At 48.7% G+C, this 16,220-nt stretch overlaps 1 protein-coding gene across 3 annotated transcripts in view; it reads left to right on the forward strand.

Moving 5' to 3' along the window:
• Positions 1 to 1,628: 1,628 nt before the first annotated feature.
• The window catches only part of FARP1 (FERM, ARH/RhoGEF and pleckstrin domain protein 1), a 295,943-nt gene continuing 281,351 nt past the window's right edge, over positions 1,629 to 16,220 (forward strand). The window contains exon 1 of one of the 3 annotated variants that reach the window (XM_042929450.1): positions 1,629 to 1,691. The gene's annotated coding sequence lies outside the window, so the exon portion shown is untranslated. Of the gene's footprint in view, positions 1,692 to 2,287; positions 2,621 to 16,220 lie in introns of those variants that run through there. The other 2 variants (XM_042929458.1, XM_042929440.1) reach the window with 2 other exon arrangements.

The following is a 16,220-nucleotide window of genomic DNA, read 5'->3' on the forward strand; positions in this document are numbered from 1 at the left end:
GGCCTGGGTCCCAACCCCATAAATCCTGATGTACTTATCTGAAGTAAAGACTGGGTGATGTTTTTTTAAAATCCGAGGTGATTCCAGGATTCCAAACCATCATGCTAAGACAGTGGCTGGAGTGTGGGCCCAGCATACCGGTTAAAGGAATGCAAATTCTCAGCCCCACCCCAGATCTACAGACTCAGCCTGAGGATCTAAGTTGAATCAGCCCTCCAGGTGATTGGAGAACCTGATAAGGTTCTTGAACCTGATAGGTCTAGGGTACGGGCCCCCCAATTTACCTTTCTGGACGTTTCCAGGCGTTGCTGCTGCAGGTGTGTGTGAGAGCCACACTTAGAAGCATTGGCCTAAGCCCTCTGATCAATGGTTTATCAAAGGCCACACAGCTGGTCAGAACCCACTATTTCTTTTCAGCCCATCTGCTGTTTCTTCTTTGGTCAGAGGCCTACAATGAACTCTTTTTTTTTTTTTTTAAGTTTATATATTTATTTTGAGAGAGACAGCCTGAGCAGAGAGGAGGGGCAGAAAGAGAGAGGGAGAAAGAGAATCCCAAGCAGGCTCCTGGATGTGGGCACAAAGCCAGAGGCGGGGCTGGATCTCACCGTCTAAATCAAGAGTCGGACGCTCAGCAGGCTGACCCAACAACACGCCCCTGCTCTTTACTTCCACTGTCACCAGATACACAAGGGTTAAAAAAAAAAGAAAAAAAATACAGGGGGGCACTTGGGTGGCTCAGGCAGTTGGGCATCGGACTCTTGATTTCAGCTCAGGTTTTGATCCCAGGATCGTGGGATGGAGCTCCGACTCTGGCTTTGCACTGAGTGTGGAGGCTGCTGAAAATTCTCTCTCTCTCTCTCTGCCTCTCCCCTGCTCTCGGGCTCTCTCTGGGGGAAAAAAAAATAAAGCCTTTGGCTAAAAAAAAAACCCCAAAAAACAAAAAACCAAACAGGTCAGCACCTTATACTCAAAATACGTCTCTTTGCTCCTCTCCAGGAATTACTCACACCTGCTGCCACAGGTACCCCCTGTACTTCTAATGCGTCCTGTTCTTGTGCCAACCCCCACTGCGGGCTCCTGCCCGCTCCCTTGTGGCTTCTCCCATGAAACCTGTCCATCTGGTTTGAGGACTGTGAACTCCTCAGAGGCACAAAACGACCGGGGTAGCCTCGGGATCTAGCTGAGAGCTGCTTTGGTCTCTGAGCTGCTGCTGCCCGCCCTTTCCCCTCCACGAGTAGAAAGTCTACAGCGAGATAAAGGCTGCACGAGGGGCTCGGGAAGGGGGAGATGGAGACGGTGAAGCGGGGGCTCCTTGCTGGAGGGTGGGGACAGTAACTGTGTCCCCCGCCCTAGTCCCTGCCTCCTCAATCCATCTTACTCCCTCCCCCATTAAATTCCGCAAACCAGTTCCCAACCTATTTCACTCCTCTCCCCCGCTGGGCGTTGCTCCTGTTCCTGGAGGTGGGGCAAGTGGGGGGTGGGGGTGGGGGTGGGGAGGTGGGGACTGTACTGGGAATCGCCTGGGTGGAAAACACTGGGCCGTGGCGGGGGGAGGTGGCAACCGCCCCTTCGGGATTAAGTCGCTCGCAGCCCAGGGTGGTGCCGGAAGCCTGCTCGTGTGGCTTGGGAGGGGAAGGTGCTCGTGGGTCCCTGCAAATCGCCGCTTCCCGCCCGACAACGAAAAGTCCTAGGTGGGCACACAGGCACCCCCTTGCATGACCTCAGCCAGTGAGTTGCAGAGTCCGCGCCGCCGACCGCCCTGCAGCAGCTCCTGGTTAAGCCGGTGCGCTCGTCTCCCGCTCTCCTTAGATCGCTTTCAACCACAGCAGCAGGATTGGCGTGTCCCTGGTGGCGCAGCGCTCTCCTCAGCGCTTCCTGCGCTGGGTTCGGTGGCGCAGCGCAGAGACTCGGGTTCTGGCTGTAGGACCAAGTAAGGCACAGATCCGAGGTGGGCTCTCGGGGTCCGGGAGGGGCTCTCCAGGCTGGTGCCCCCCCCCCCCCCCCCCCCCCCGCTCCCGCCGCCCCCTGGCGCACCTGCCCCCCAGGGCGGAGCGGGGCGGGGCACGCTGGCGCGCAGGTCGCCGGCCCGGACGCTGGAGGGGGCTGTGGCTCTCCCGCTGTCCCCGCGGCTCCGGCGGCTCGGCGCCCAAGCTCCCCCCCACCGCCGAGGGGCCGGCCCAGGCCCGGGGAGGGGCGCGATCGCCTTCACTTCCCGCTCGCCGGCCTCGGAGGCGGCGGGTCCCGCGCGGGCGCAGGGCTGCGGGCGCTCGGCTGGGGCGCGGGGCGGAGACGCGGCCGCCGCCCGCTTTGCGCCGCTCCTCCCCGCGCGAGTGGCACTCGGCCGGGCGTCGAGGCGGCCATGGCGACCCTGAGCCCGCTCCCCACCCACCCCGCCTGCTCCGCCCTCCCCTCCGCCCCGCGCCACCTTTGATGGCTCGGACCTCGGCCGGCCACCGCCAGCCCCGCTCGCGCTCCCGCGCCGCCGCCGCCCGCGGGTATTAATAGCCGAGCGCCCCGCTGCACGCGCAGCCCGGAGCCGCCGCGCCCTCGGCAGCCAGGGGCTCGGAGCTGCTGAGCCCGGAGGCCCGGAGTGGGAGCCGGAGCCGCCGGCGCCGTGGAGGTAGGAGGCGCGGGGCGAACAATGACCGCGGCGGGGCGGGCGGGCGGCAACTTGTGCGAGTCCGGGCTCTCGGGGCCCACCCGCCGGGGGGGCGCGGGTGGAGGCGGGTTGCGTGCCCGCGGGGTCCTGCCCGGAGGAGGCGGGCGGCGGGTGGGATCGGGCCCTCGGCAGCCCCGGCAACAATAGCAGGAGCTCGGGGGCCTCCGGGCTCCGGGCCGCCCTTTGCACCTTTCTCTCACCTCCGCGGACCCGGGCTGCGCGGCTGTGCGCGCGGCTCCCCCCCGCCTCCCCCACCCCGCTGTGCCCTTCCCCCCCGCTTCCTCCCATCCCACCCGGCACAGTGACAGCGCCGGACGCCGCTTCCGGACCTCGGGCCGCAGTCTTGGCCCCAGAGGCGGATCGCGGGCCGGGGAGGTGGCCACTGGCTCGGGTGCCGCGGCGCTGCCGGGTGCCTGCCGCTCGCCCACGCGCGGCGCGAGCACCCGGGTAGGTGACAAAGAGGAACACACCCTCCGCTTAAGTTAGATTTTGTCTCTCTTTACCGCCTTTACGGAGAGCAAAGTTTTTTTTTTTTTTTCTTTCCAGCAAAGGACACAGATTTTTGTGGTGAGCATTTTAAAACAACAACTTCTGATTGTGGTTTTACGATTTAAGTTCCGGAAACTTTAGCTGTGTGATCTGGCCAGACCCTTGAGAGAGAGAGAGAGAGAGAGAGAGAGAGAGAGAGAGAGTGTGTGTGTGTTATTTGAGGGGGGGGGGGGATGAGTTCCCGGTCATCGTTCTGGATTTCGTTCCTGGCAGTTGGGGCCCCGCTACTCCCGGGATCGGTGCAGGACCCCAGAAAGGAGGGAGGTGAGGCTTACAAAAGAATCGAGGACGCTGCTACCAGGTCAGCTCCCTGAGCTGTGGAGAGATCGCCTCTCGTCCGGAGGAGTTTAGCGTTCTCAGCCTGTCTCAGCCTTCTGGAGTACCATGGTGGCCTCTGGCTGTTTCATTTTATTATTGTTGTTAATGCCTTCCCTGTTAGCTTCCCAGGTTTGATTTGCTCCGCCGCCGGCCCTGCCCTGTTTCCCGGATTCCCCCTGAGCCATGACTTTTGTGGACCCCCGGCCCCCCTCACCCAGCCGGCGGTCTTGGGAGAGCCAACCCCCATGGGTTAGTTTAATGTGTTTTGCACGTGGTGACTTTGCCAAACCCATGTCAGAACGTCCTTTAGCATTGTCTCGCTCTTTCATTCAGTCGAAAAAGAAGAGGAGGGGAAAGGCCTTTTTGGTGCTGAGAGCTTTGAGGGAGTTGCCTTAAAAATTGCCCTCGTTCCCATGGGGTGGGCCTTTCTGATATCTCCTAGCTTTGGCTTTCTTCCCTCATTCCACAGCCTTCTGGCTGGGGGTTTACCCCTCGGCCTTTCCAAAGGGTTGGTCTTCTGGTGTGACAGTTTCTGAGGATGGCTTCCTATGTGGGTTCAGCATCCACATGGCTCACTTTATATTCCCGCAGCATCGTTCTGCAGCAAGGCACCAATATTGGAGTTCCTCCAAGCACAACAAAACGTTTGTGTTTTTAGAATGTCTGGCTAATAGATCTGCCTCTGGGTAAAATAAATAGACATTATTGGCCAGTGGCTGGCTCACTGGGCGAAGTGTTGGTTGATAGAGATGCTGAGTTGATGCCTCCCTTACCCCAGGGCTTCCCAGAATCTCTTGTTTCTTTGAAGCCGACAGGAAACTTGACATAGTTGGGGATGATGTAGTTGTGCCCCATAGGGTCACAGATTCTGTGGCACAACCCTTGTGAGTCGGTGTGTGGTTTCGCGTTAAGGAGTCTGTCCCTAGGGAAATCCTGGAGTTGGGTTTATAATGCCCCTTTTCACATTGATAGTCTCTTCCTGGAATTTGTGTAGGGATTTAATTCCTTGGGTCATAATAGAACAGTAACACTACTCTGTAGCCAAATTTACCAAAAGGAGATTGAAAAATCTATCCTAGACAATTCTCTTCTGGTGGGTTGCATTTAGTTTATAATTATTTTGAGACTAAAAGAAAGCTGGGTGAATGTTTTTGTTTTGTATTTCATTACAGAAACTGAAGAAAGTTAAGAATTAAATACAGGATCAAAGGGGTTCGTTTCTTAAAAAGTGGAATTTGTCCCCTAATACTCGATGCACATAGCAGAGCTTAATTTGTTTGGAAAAACGATACAGCTTTTTAAGAAGGGTGCTTGGGATAACGTCCATCGAAAGAGAAAAGCTTTTTCCATCCTGGAAGAGGTTAGAGAACATTGGAGAAAAGGCAAGAGCCCAGTCTTTGTGTGCTGAACACCCTTTAGGAAAGACATTGTGACTTTTCCCGGAGGGCGGGGCAAGTTCTGTGGATTTGTAGGTATTGGGCCAGTGGAACTGGCGTTTGAAACACACCCTTTATGACTGGCCTTGCTTATTGCAGAGAACTGCCTAAGCTTTTTGAGAAATGCCCTGGCCCCCATAAGAGAAAATGCTACAGAAAAGAGAGGTGCTCCTATGATCCCCCAGATACGGTTGCCGGCTTGAGTCCTTTCCACTTTGGGTGCACAGGCATTCTAGGTGTTGGCTGGGAGGGGAAGGGGCAGGCTTTTAGGTCCCATGGCTGCCCTCTCCTTTTCTTGGGTACCTTCGATGGAAAGGCCAGGCTCTTCAAGCCTGGCTATTCAATGGGAAGCGGGAGGTCAAGTTCTTTTTCTTGCTTTTTAATGGGTAGAGTTTCTGCTACGGCCTCTGTTTTCCTCCAGGTTACTGCGTTAACCATTTCCACATGTCCAGGAAGATCAGAGCCCAAATGTTTCCATTCAAATTACTTGAAATACTGATTTCACCAGTCTTTTTATGCCAAATGCTGCCTTTGTTTTTAATCAAGAAGCCCCCGGAAAATGTTTATTTTAAAGTGGAGAAGCTGGCTTTTTTCGGCTGCCCTAGTCCTGGTTGAAGGCAGTTAAAAAATGTTTTGCCAAGTGGATACTTGAAGCAAAAGTGGGCACTTGATAGATATTAAATATGGTGCTCTAAGCTTTTGATATCTCTGAAATAAGCCAGGGACCATCAAATACAATGTGACTAAAACTGAATGCATGCCCAGTGCAGGCTAGGCATTGGCAGTTTTCTTATTTTAACGTGGGACGGAAATAATAGACAAACTGTAAGATTGGCAAATAAATGATGTGAGAATTCATCATTTACACTGAATTAATTTCGTGTGAAAAATTGTCATATTTGTGCATACATTTTCAAACAAAGGAGCCACCAGCCAAACCAGATTGCTTTTAACTCTATTATGCTAATATTTCTTGCCACAAGAGGAATGCCACTCTACACACAGACTTCGGCTTTCCATAAAAGTATCTCATACAGGAAGACTTACAAATCCAGGAATATGGTGATTTTCATTTTTTGTTCTCATCCTGTTAACTCAGGATCTAGTATATGCCTAGCACATAGCAATCCCTTGGTAGATAACTGGCTGTGAATGAATAAACCTGGATTTTCATGTCCTTTACAGTTAGTCTTTAAAGTTTTTAAGGTTGCTGTTCCGGGAACTTGAAGATATGATATTTGATTTTGTTTCCATTTTGTTCGAATTTAACAATTGCAATTAACCTTGAAAGCTGGGTAATATTGTAAAAAGTTACAGTCTCATTAAGAAGAAACTTAGGTCTAAAAGCATGAAGAAGAAAGTAAAACTTCTCTGAAAAGCTAGCTTCTCTAAGAATTTTCCTTCTTCCATGGCATCTATTTTCTAGAGGCTTCATTAGTGAGCATCTGTTTGGTGGTAACCTCCGTTTTTGTGTGCCTTTAAGTATCTTTGTTCTGGAATGATAAACGCCCTGGGTGCGCGATTTCAGATTGACGTTGTATTAATCAGCTCCCTTCTGGTTCCTTTGTGGCAGCTGCAGTATCCGCCTCTGGGCTGGTTGTTGCTTGTGAGTAGTCTGTCTTTTCTGTCTGCTGACTTTTTTTTTTAAGCTTATTTATTTATTTTGAGACAGAGAGAGAGCGTGCGCGCACATGAGCCGGGGAGGGGCAGAGAGAGAGAGAGAGAGAGAGAGGGAGAGAGAATCCCAAGCAGGCTCCGTCCTGCCAGCACAGAGCCCGACGTGAACTCATAAACTGTGAGATCATGACCTCAGCCTAAATCAAGAGTCGACCGACTGAGCGACCCAGGCGCCCCGGCTGCTTTAAGGTTCTTTGGAGTTCTGCACCTTCACTATGTCTGGGTATAATTTCTTTTCTCCTTGACTTTGATCGCCCCTTCCTCTCCTCCTCCTGCTCCTCCCCGCTCTCCCCTTCTTCCCTTTCTCTACTCCTCCCTCCCAGCCTCTCACCAGTATCTTTCTTTCTATCTCCCGGTACCATTTCAAGGTCCGTTCCACCACCCTTTGTTCCTTCGCCTTTGGCCGCTCTGGCCGTTTGCTTTGGGCTCTGATGCATGAAGCTGCTGTGCACTCTTGCGAACAAGTCTTTGTGTGGAGATCTGTTTTTAATTCTTTTGCGGGGTCTTATAATAAGTATATGCTTAACTTTATCAGAAGCTACCGTCTGTTTTCCCAGGTATTTGCACCATTTTACATTCTCACCGATGACATCTGAGCATTCCAGTTACTGTAATCCTCAGTAACACTGGGATGTTACTGATGTTCAGTCTTTTTCATTTTAGCCATTCTGGTGGGTGTGTCACAGTGTGTCATAGGGATTTCATTCTAGATTTCCCTGATGGCCAGTGGTTGCTTTTCATGTGCTTATTGGCCGTTTGCATATCTTCCTTTGTGTATCAAATCTTTTGTATTTTTAATTATGTTTTTGTCCGATCATTTTATATAGCTTTAGAGTACGATCAACATATAATAAACTGCGCATACTCAATGTCATCTTGTCTCATTGTGGGGATTCTTTATATATTCTGGATATGAGTTCTCTGTTAGATCTGTGTGTTGTGAATATTTTCACCAGTCTATTTTTTAACCTTTCTATTTTTTGATGGTATCTCTTGAAAAGCAAAAATTATTGGCAAAGTATTATATACATGGCGTAATTATTGAACTTATCAAAGGCCAGGGAATTTACTCAGTTTTGGAAAAATAACACATTTTTTATGTGTAAGGCTTGCTGGTATTGCTCTGTTCAAGTGGTCAGCTTCCATTTTTGAGGGTGAAGGAGCAGTTTTGTTCCTTCCTCCCGAAAACGGAGTTGAAGAGGCTTAAAAATGAAAGAGAAAATACCTGCTTATTTTGAAAATATGAGGAAACAATTATGTTTGAGATTATGATCAAATAAATCGATTTTTAAAATTCAAACTGGAGTTGTATTTGTTTTTCGGCACACAGAAAGATGATGGGAAAGAAATATTTTTGAAAGCGATACGAAAAGGAAGCCTTGGGTAATAGCAAGGTGTAACATTTTATTTAGTTTTAATGTTTTAAAGTTTATTTATTTTGAGAGAGAGAGAGCGCGAGCGAGGGAGCATGCATGAGTGGGGCAGAAAGGGAGAACCCCAAGCAGGCATTACACTGTCAGCACAGAGCCCCATGTGGGCCCCATCCCACAAACCATGAGATCATGACCTGAGCTGAAACCAAGGGTTGGATGCTTAACTGACTGAGCCACCTGGCGCCCCAAGATGTAACACGTTAAAAAGAGGTCAGAGCGGCACATGTAGGTAGTTATGAAATGCCTTTAGTTCCCCTTATCTTGGCAGGAATTGTATCTTGCCGTCTGTGTTTTCTCATTTTCTGACCCAAATAATAAGTATTATTAGGGTCGGAAAGTGTGTGTTCCTAATTTTTGTTTCTCCTGCCCAGAGAAGGTAAATAAATCTTGGTTGATCCGAACTAAAATGCGTGTGGCGAACACCCTGTGACATTTGACAATACCGGAGGTAGAGGGTGGTATCAGAGGTGGCAGGAGTTGGGAGGGGAGGCACCGGGACCCGATAGACCTGCCCTTCCACGCTGGCCATGTTTGTGATGTGGGGCAAGTAACTGGTGCTCTTTCCCTCAAACTTCAAGGGCATCTTTAAGAGTATTTTCATCTTAAAATGGTACAGTGTCTGGCTAACCACCCATCAAACCTTTCGTTGCCTCAAGTAATAATAAGGGGTTCCCACTTGGGTGTCTCAGCTCACAGTGTCATCGGGGACCCAGGTTCTTTCTGTCTGTCCGCCCCGCCATCCCCAGCATGTTGCTCTTCGTACTTAGGCTTGCTGCCGAGCAGTTAATCAGACTGTTGCCTCCTAATTAGCTGTTATGACTCATGGCTGCCGCAGCTATATCGTCTCCCACATTTGTTGGCAGGTCAGTAATGGCACAGGCTTCTTCAGGCTCCTTTCGTCATCAGGCCAAACCCTTCCCAGAAGACCCCAACATCTGGGAGGTCTAGGAAGGGGGTTCTGGGGAACGTTTCTGTGCTCTTAAAAAGAGACCCAAAGACTAGACTGAATGTGATGCCTGGAACCACAGCAGCCATGTTGTGATTCACCTTGGGATGAAGGCAAGAGGGTGATGGAGCTGAAAGATGGAACCAGAGACTTTTTTTTTTTTTTTTTTGAGAGAGAGGGAGGGAGGGAGGGAGAGAAAAGTGTGAGCACACGCCTCAGTGAGGCATAGGGGCAGAGGGAGAGAGAATCTTAAGCAGCCTGCATGCCCAGTATGAGCCTGATGTGAGACTCAGTCTCACGACTGTAAGATCATGACCTGAGCCAAAATCAAGAGTCAGCCACTTAACCCACCGAACCACCCGGATGCCCTGGGACCGGAGTCCTTGTGGGTGTCATTGAGTCATTGATCTTCCTGCCCCTGGAGCTGAGTATACCAAAGAATAGTGAATTTTGTATACTAAATAATACCAACATGGGCTTCGTGTGCTAAATGATCATTTTACTTACTTTCTAACTCTGTTACTGCTATCCAAAGCTTCTTGACTGGCACATCAGTTGGAAGAGCTTATCTTTCTTTTGCCATGTACCGTTATCTGTGACAAAACATGTTTCTCTCTATTGATTATGTGGAGAGTGACTTCGTGGTCATATCAAATCTCTGTGAGAGATAAACTCTATTTCGGGACTTTAGGTATTTGATATTGTGTGTAAATCTTGCAGCTAAATCAACATGAATTTTGCCTTTCCTCTTAAGGTGGCCTTGTAGGACATTTGTTTAGAATTGATCATTTGGCAGTTTGGATTACAGGACACGCTTGAGAATAACATTTCCTTAAGAAACAATGATGGCAGCACCGGCCGTTTTTGTCACCCTAGAATGGCATTTCTCTGCACATACAATACTGCTTAGGAGATTTGTGAGGACATGATTAATCAGAAATTAATATCTTCCTTTATAATCTTACCAGAGCTTTTGGTTCTCTGGTATCGGGTCTTATTGGGGGCCAATGTTATTAGTGGAGCAAGCTAGTTGAAAATGTCAGGATTTGGGTAAACCAGAGGTTTACCAAATGGAAAAGTTAGACACAAATATTTGTAAGGAAAAGTTAAATGATTTCATGATACCCTTCATATTAAACAAATAACTTGAATATAAACTATCCAGATGAGCAAAATGCAGAACAGAGAGCAATATTTCTATTTTCTTTTAATTGATTCAACTTTTTTTTTTTTTTTTAACATTTATTTATTTTTGAGACAGAGGGAGGGAGAGCATGAACAGGGGAGGGCCAGAGAAAGAGGGAGACACAGAATCTGAAACAGGCTCCAGGCTCTGAGCTGTCAGCACAGGCCCGACGCGGGGCTCGAACCCACGGACGGTGAGATCATGACCTGAGCCGAAGTCGGATGCTCAACCGACTGAGCCACCCAGGCGCCCCTAATTGATTCAACTTTTTTTTTTTTATTTAAAAAAAAATTTTTTTTTTTTTTTTAACGTTTATTTTTGAGACAGAGAGACAGAGCATGAACGGGGGAGGGGCAGAGAGAGAGGGAGACACAGAATCGGAAGCAGGCTCCAGGCTCTGAGCCATCAGCCCAGAGCCCGACGTGGGGCTCGAACTCACGGACCGCGAGATCGTGACCTGAGCTGAAGTCCGACGCTTAACCGACTGAGCCACCCAGGCGCCCCTTGATTCAACTTTTAAAAAGAAGTCTGATCAGCCCCTCCACTCTCCCCTTACTGTGATGGTGGCCAACTGACCAGGGTAATTTCATTATTCACTGGGCCGTTTTATTTTTTTTCAACGTTTTTTATTTATTTTTGGGACAGAGAGAGACAGAGCATGAACGGGGGAGGGGCAGAGAGAGAGGGAGACACAGAATCGGAAACAGGCTCCAGGCTCCGAGCCATCAGCCCAGAGCCTGACGCGGGGCTTGAACTCACGGACCGCGAGATCGTGACCTGGCTGAAGTCGGACGCTTAACCGACTGCGCCACCCAGGCGCCCCTGGGCCGTTTTATTTTTACTTTAGTTTATGTAAGGGCCTGTCAAGTCAAGGGATATTTATGAGTATCTTTGTTGAATATACTGGTTACCATTGGTGACACAAAAATAGGGCTCAGTCCTTACTCTTGGAGTATGACATCCAGGGGGATGAGGGAAAAGTCTAGGTAATTATAATAAAAGGTGAAATATAAGAACCTTGCACAAGGTATAGTAATGGTGGAAGTGTTCAGGACAGATAGTGGATTCTGATTGGAAGAGGTGGCATTTGAATGGAGCTTTAATTTAAAGAAGCCTGTTTTTGTTGACTTATTTTAGTGGTCACTTTGTAGTGTGTTTATTGTGACAGGAGTAGAAAAGTACTCACATATAAAACAGAAAGTAAAAATTCCTTGGAATCCTGCCATTTAAAGATTATGAAAATTAAAAAATGGTTGATTTCCATTTAACTTTTGGCAATATTTGGTGTATTTCCGGTATTATCACCTATATGTGCAAATGTCCATTGTTATTAAAAAATTGAGAGAATGATGCATGCACATTGAGAAGCCACTTTTTCCCCCTTAACACTAAGTGTTTTCTACATGGAGCTTTCTTTGAAATGAAAACGATGCCTCTGTGATGTTACTGTTACATGGTTCTACAGAACGTAACTAACATTGCCCTTTAGCGGTCACTTTTTTAAAACTTACTTTTGTTTTTTGAGACAGTGCACGTAGGGGAGGGGTGGGGTGGGGTGGGGGAGAGAGGAAGAATCTTAAGCAGGCCCCATGCTCAGTGCAGAGCCCCTCTTGGGGCTCGCTCCCACCACCCTGGATCGAGACCTGAGTGGAAATCAAGAGTCAGATTCTGAACTCACTGAGCCACTCAGGTGCCCATATTGGTCATTTTTTTTTTTGTTTGTTTTGCTTGCAGTGACCATGTGTACATAAATCTATGGTGGGAGGGTCCCTAGGACTCTTTTGTTGCAAGCAACAGATGCCCAGCTTGAGCCGTAGGATGCAGAATAAAGGGGTATTTCTTAGTTCTCAGCACCAACCTCAGAAAGTGTGGAGGTGGGTCGGTCTCAAGGACAGAGACCCGGGTCCGGAGTCGGCCCCGTGGGCTTTCCCGCATAGTGTCCAGACTCTGTTTTTTGGCCGGCATTGCCTTCATGTTTCAGTTACCCTCTCTGCTGGTGTTTTGAGCAGGACAGTTTGGGGATGGGGGTGGGGAAGGGCAGGAAGTCCAGCATCCATGGCTCTTGCCTTAAAATGCAAGCTGTCCTCCAGTCATCCTGACAATTCATCACACCTTAGAGCGTTTTCCGTTCCCGTGGAAGAGGTGCTCAGACTGCTCCCACTATGATGAAGAATCGCCTAGCGGAGCGTGAACCTCCGACCTCTCCTCCTAGGGAAGGACTCTTGTTTAGGCCACAGGAGGGACCACTCTTGTGGTGGGGGGTGCGTCTAGGGGCGGGGGCACTGGGTGATGTGAGATTGTGCCCAGACAGCATGAGCCTTTCCGGATGGATGGGATTTATGGGCAAAAATAAGAGAGAAGTGAAGAAAAACCTTCCCGGGGTGGGGGTGGAAGGAGACCAGCAGGGACGGGAGCAGCAGAAATGTAAGAGAAGCTTCTGTCCCACCTCCTCCTGGGGCTGTGCGAAGCCCAGAAGTTCACGAGCACATAGATGTTGATGCCTGTGCCCCAAGAGAAGCAGCTCTAACCTAATGATCCCTTGTGAAGAGTGTCATAAGCCGTGTGTCACTCCTTATATATTATCCCCACGAGGCTCTTGCTTGTATCGGAACACACCTTCTGGGGCGGGGGAAAAAACGGGGGTAGAGCTTGCTCGGGGCGAGTTTATAGCGTAACTGGCCTGTATCTGGAGGTTGAGAAAGGCCCAGAGTAGGGGCCAGGCTGAAATGGGAGGGGTGCCTACTGCTTTATTTTCTTCTAACTCGAGGAGCATTTTTATCTGCCTCCTTTTCTCTGTTGTGGGTCAGAAGCACTTCAGTGAAGGTGCTGATTCTTCACAGCCCTCATCAGCCCCCAGCAAAACATTTGTGAAACATCCAAGTCTTGCCTATTTTTCAAATTCCCAAGTAGAGCAGTGTCCGATTCTGAATTCCACTGGCACACCTTTTGGAACGGTGCACCCAGAAGCGCGTGGAGACCTTCCAGGGCAAGTGGCAGTGGTGCCCGTGGGCATAACGGATCTTACATGGATGCGTAAGGCCTTATTCCCCGATGTGTGAACCCCACTCTTCACCAGAGTTAGCTCCTGGGGTCAGGGGCCATGGATGCGGCTTCCCTTTTATCTTCCAGGTCCTTACAAAAGAGCCTTTCTTTGGCGGATTAATGGAAGTCTTATCACAGGATCATAGGCATCTGGAAAATCACAGCTCATTAAATTCCTAATGTCTTCACCAGTTAGGAAGAATAAAACTGATCTTACTTTTCACAAAGATCTGTGGAGCACCTTTCATAAGGTAGGGGCTATGCTTGCATTCACATCAGTGCACAAAACAGACAAAAACCCTTGTCTTCAAAGGAAGCGCATGTATGTTATTTGTCCAAATGGAGGCGTTTTTGATACTGGAAGGAGGTGTGAACTGCATGGGGCACCGGGACAGGAGGGGGCTACGCGGACGGTCACCCTCATGCTCAGAGTGCAACTCAGAGTGGGCAGCTCGTTTTTCCCAGGGGCCATTGGATACCTTTGGGACAGTCTGGAGACAGATCCAGCTAATCTGTGGCTTAAGGGGTGAACCTCACCATATACACGCCAGCAGACATTTATTGAGAACCTGTGTGGTTTTGTCTGTGTTTGTCTAAAAGGTCTTTTGCTCCCAGGCAAGAATGTTTATAGGGACATAAGGCAGGGGCCAGGGGACCCTCAGCTATACAGGAAAATAATGAATGATAATTGTTTGAAAGAAGGTAGACTCTTGAGCTACAAATCATGGATTCTAAATAACTTGCTTGTGATCAGCGTTTTTTTGTTTGTGTGTTTGTTTGTTTTTAAATAAAGATTTGGAAATCAAGACGACCCTAGGCCCTGAAGGTGATTTAAGGAAGGATGTATTTCTTCTTACGGGAAAAAGGAAATGAAATTGCCTCAAAAGAAAAGTATGTGTGCATCTATTTAAAAGCATTTTTTTAAAATATTTATTTTTGAGAGAGAGAGAGAGACAAGAGTGCAAGTGGGGAGGGGCAGTGAGAGAGGGGAACACAGAATCCGAAGCAGGTTCCAGGCTCCAAGCCGTCAGCACAGACTCCGACGTGGGGCTTGAACTCACCAGCCGTGAGATCATGACCTGAGCTGAAGTCGGCCGCTTAACCGACTGAGCCACCCAGGCGCCCCTATTTTTTTTTTTTTTTTAAATCAAGTTTGAGTAAAAGCGATTTTTCTTCTCTGTACGGTTCTGTGAGTTTTACCACGTGCACCAGTGTGTGCGGCGACCGTGACCCTCACACTCAGGACAGGGACTGTGTCATTCGGCTCAAAAAATTCCCGAGTGTTGCCTCTTTGGACTCACCTTCCTGCTTCTCTGGCCACCGTTGACACTGATCTTTGCTCTGTCACTGTTGTTTGGTCTCTTCCAGAACATCGTATAAATGGAATCACGGACTGTGTAACCCTTTGAGACTTTTCACTCCGCATGCTATCTTTGAGGTCTCTAAGCTGTTGGGAGCATTCAGGATTCTTTCACTTTTGCTGCCGAACTGTATTCCACTGTGTGGACGTATCCGAGTTTGTGTCGCCATTTGGTAGTTGAAGGACTTTTGGGTTGTTTCCAGTTGGGGGCGGTAGTGGCTGTAAACATGCAGCTGCTATAAACTTTCACTGTAGGTTTTGACGTGAACACAGTTTTGAATTCCCCTGGGCAAATACCCAGGAATCCTCACCAGACCCTGATATTGTCAACACTTTTTATCTTAGCCATTTGAATAGACACGTAGCAGTATCTCAGCACGGTTATGTTTATTTTATTTTATTTTATTTTTTTTAAACAAAACATGCCCAAAACACACCTTTAAAAGACCTGGCTAAATGGTTTCCTAGACTCCCCGGCACAGGTTTAATGAACCCTGTTAGCTGCCTATTTTGTGAAGGGGTAGATCAACAAGAATAATTGTGTATCTAAAATCTTAGTCCCGGGGGGCCTGGGTGGCTTGGTAGGTTAGGCATCCGACTCTTGGCTTTCTTTGGCTCGAGTCATGATCTCCCAGTTCGTGAGTTCGAGCTCCACGTAGGGCTCCGCGCTGACAGCTCGGTGCCTGCTTGGGATTCTCTGTCTCTCCCTCTCTCTCTGCCTCTCCCCCACAATGTCTCTCTAAAAATGAATAAACTTAAAAAAAAAAAAAAAACAACACCTGAGTCCCAGAATGGAACAATGCCAGCAAGAAATAGATGTAAGATGTCAGTTCTGGTGGTGCTTTTCTCGGAGACCTGATAGGGTATATAGCTTTGATTTCAGTAACTATTTTGAGTGATACTAATTAAAAGATAAAGTTACAGAAGCTCCTGAATGACAGTGTAGATACGGAGAAAAGAACGCAGGCTTGAGGCATGTGTTAATTATCTATTGCTGCATGACAAATTCCTTTCAAATTGAATGACTTAGACCAGTGGTAAGTATTTATTGTCTTGCATAGTTTCTGCAGATCAGGACTTTGGGAGTGGTTTAGATGGGCGGTTTCTGTCCACTTCTTTGCAGCAAAGATGTCAGCTGGGGCTTTAGGGTCCGCTTCCAAGGACCCCTGTAGGCTCCTTGGGTAGGATGCTTGAGTGACCTCACAATATGGCGGCTAGCTTCTTTCAGAGTGAGTGACTTCTGAGGAGGCCAAGGTACATGCTGCCATGACTTTTATGACGTAGGCTTTTGAAGTCATTAATTGTCACTTCCACAGTAGTTTTTGTCACACAGGCCAGCTGTGATTCAGAGGGAGGGGACTATAGAAAGGTTTGGATGCCAGGAGGTAAGGATCATTGGAAGCTGGCTACCATAGCACGTGAAGGACCTGTGTTCAAATCCTAGCTCTGCCATTCAGACATTGTGTGGTCTGGAGCAAGTCTTTTAGTTTCTGACTCTCAGTTCCCTGTCATATTTTAATACCTATTGAGCTATAAATCACAGATTTTAAATAACTTGCTTGTAAAAAGTCTTGGTGATCAGCATTTTTTAGAATTTGGCATTTCTTTTGGGAT

This window comes from Panthera leo, chromosome A1 (assembly GCF_018350215.1).
Source record: "Panthera leo isolate Ple1 chromosome A1, P.leo_Ple1_pat1.1, whole genome shotgun sequence".
Taxonomy (NCBI): domain Eukaryota; kingdom Metazoa; phylum Chordata; class Mammalia; order Carnivora; family Felidae; genus Panthera; species Panthera leo.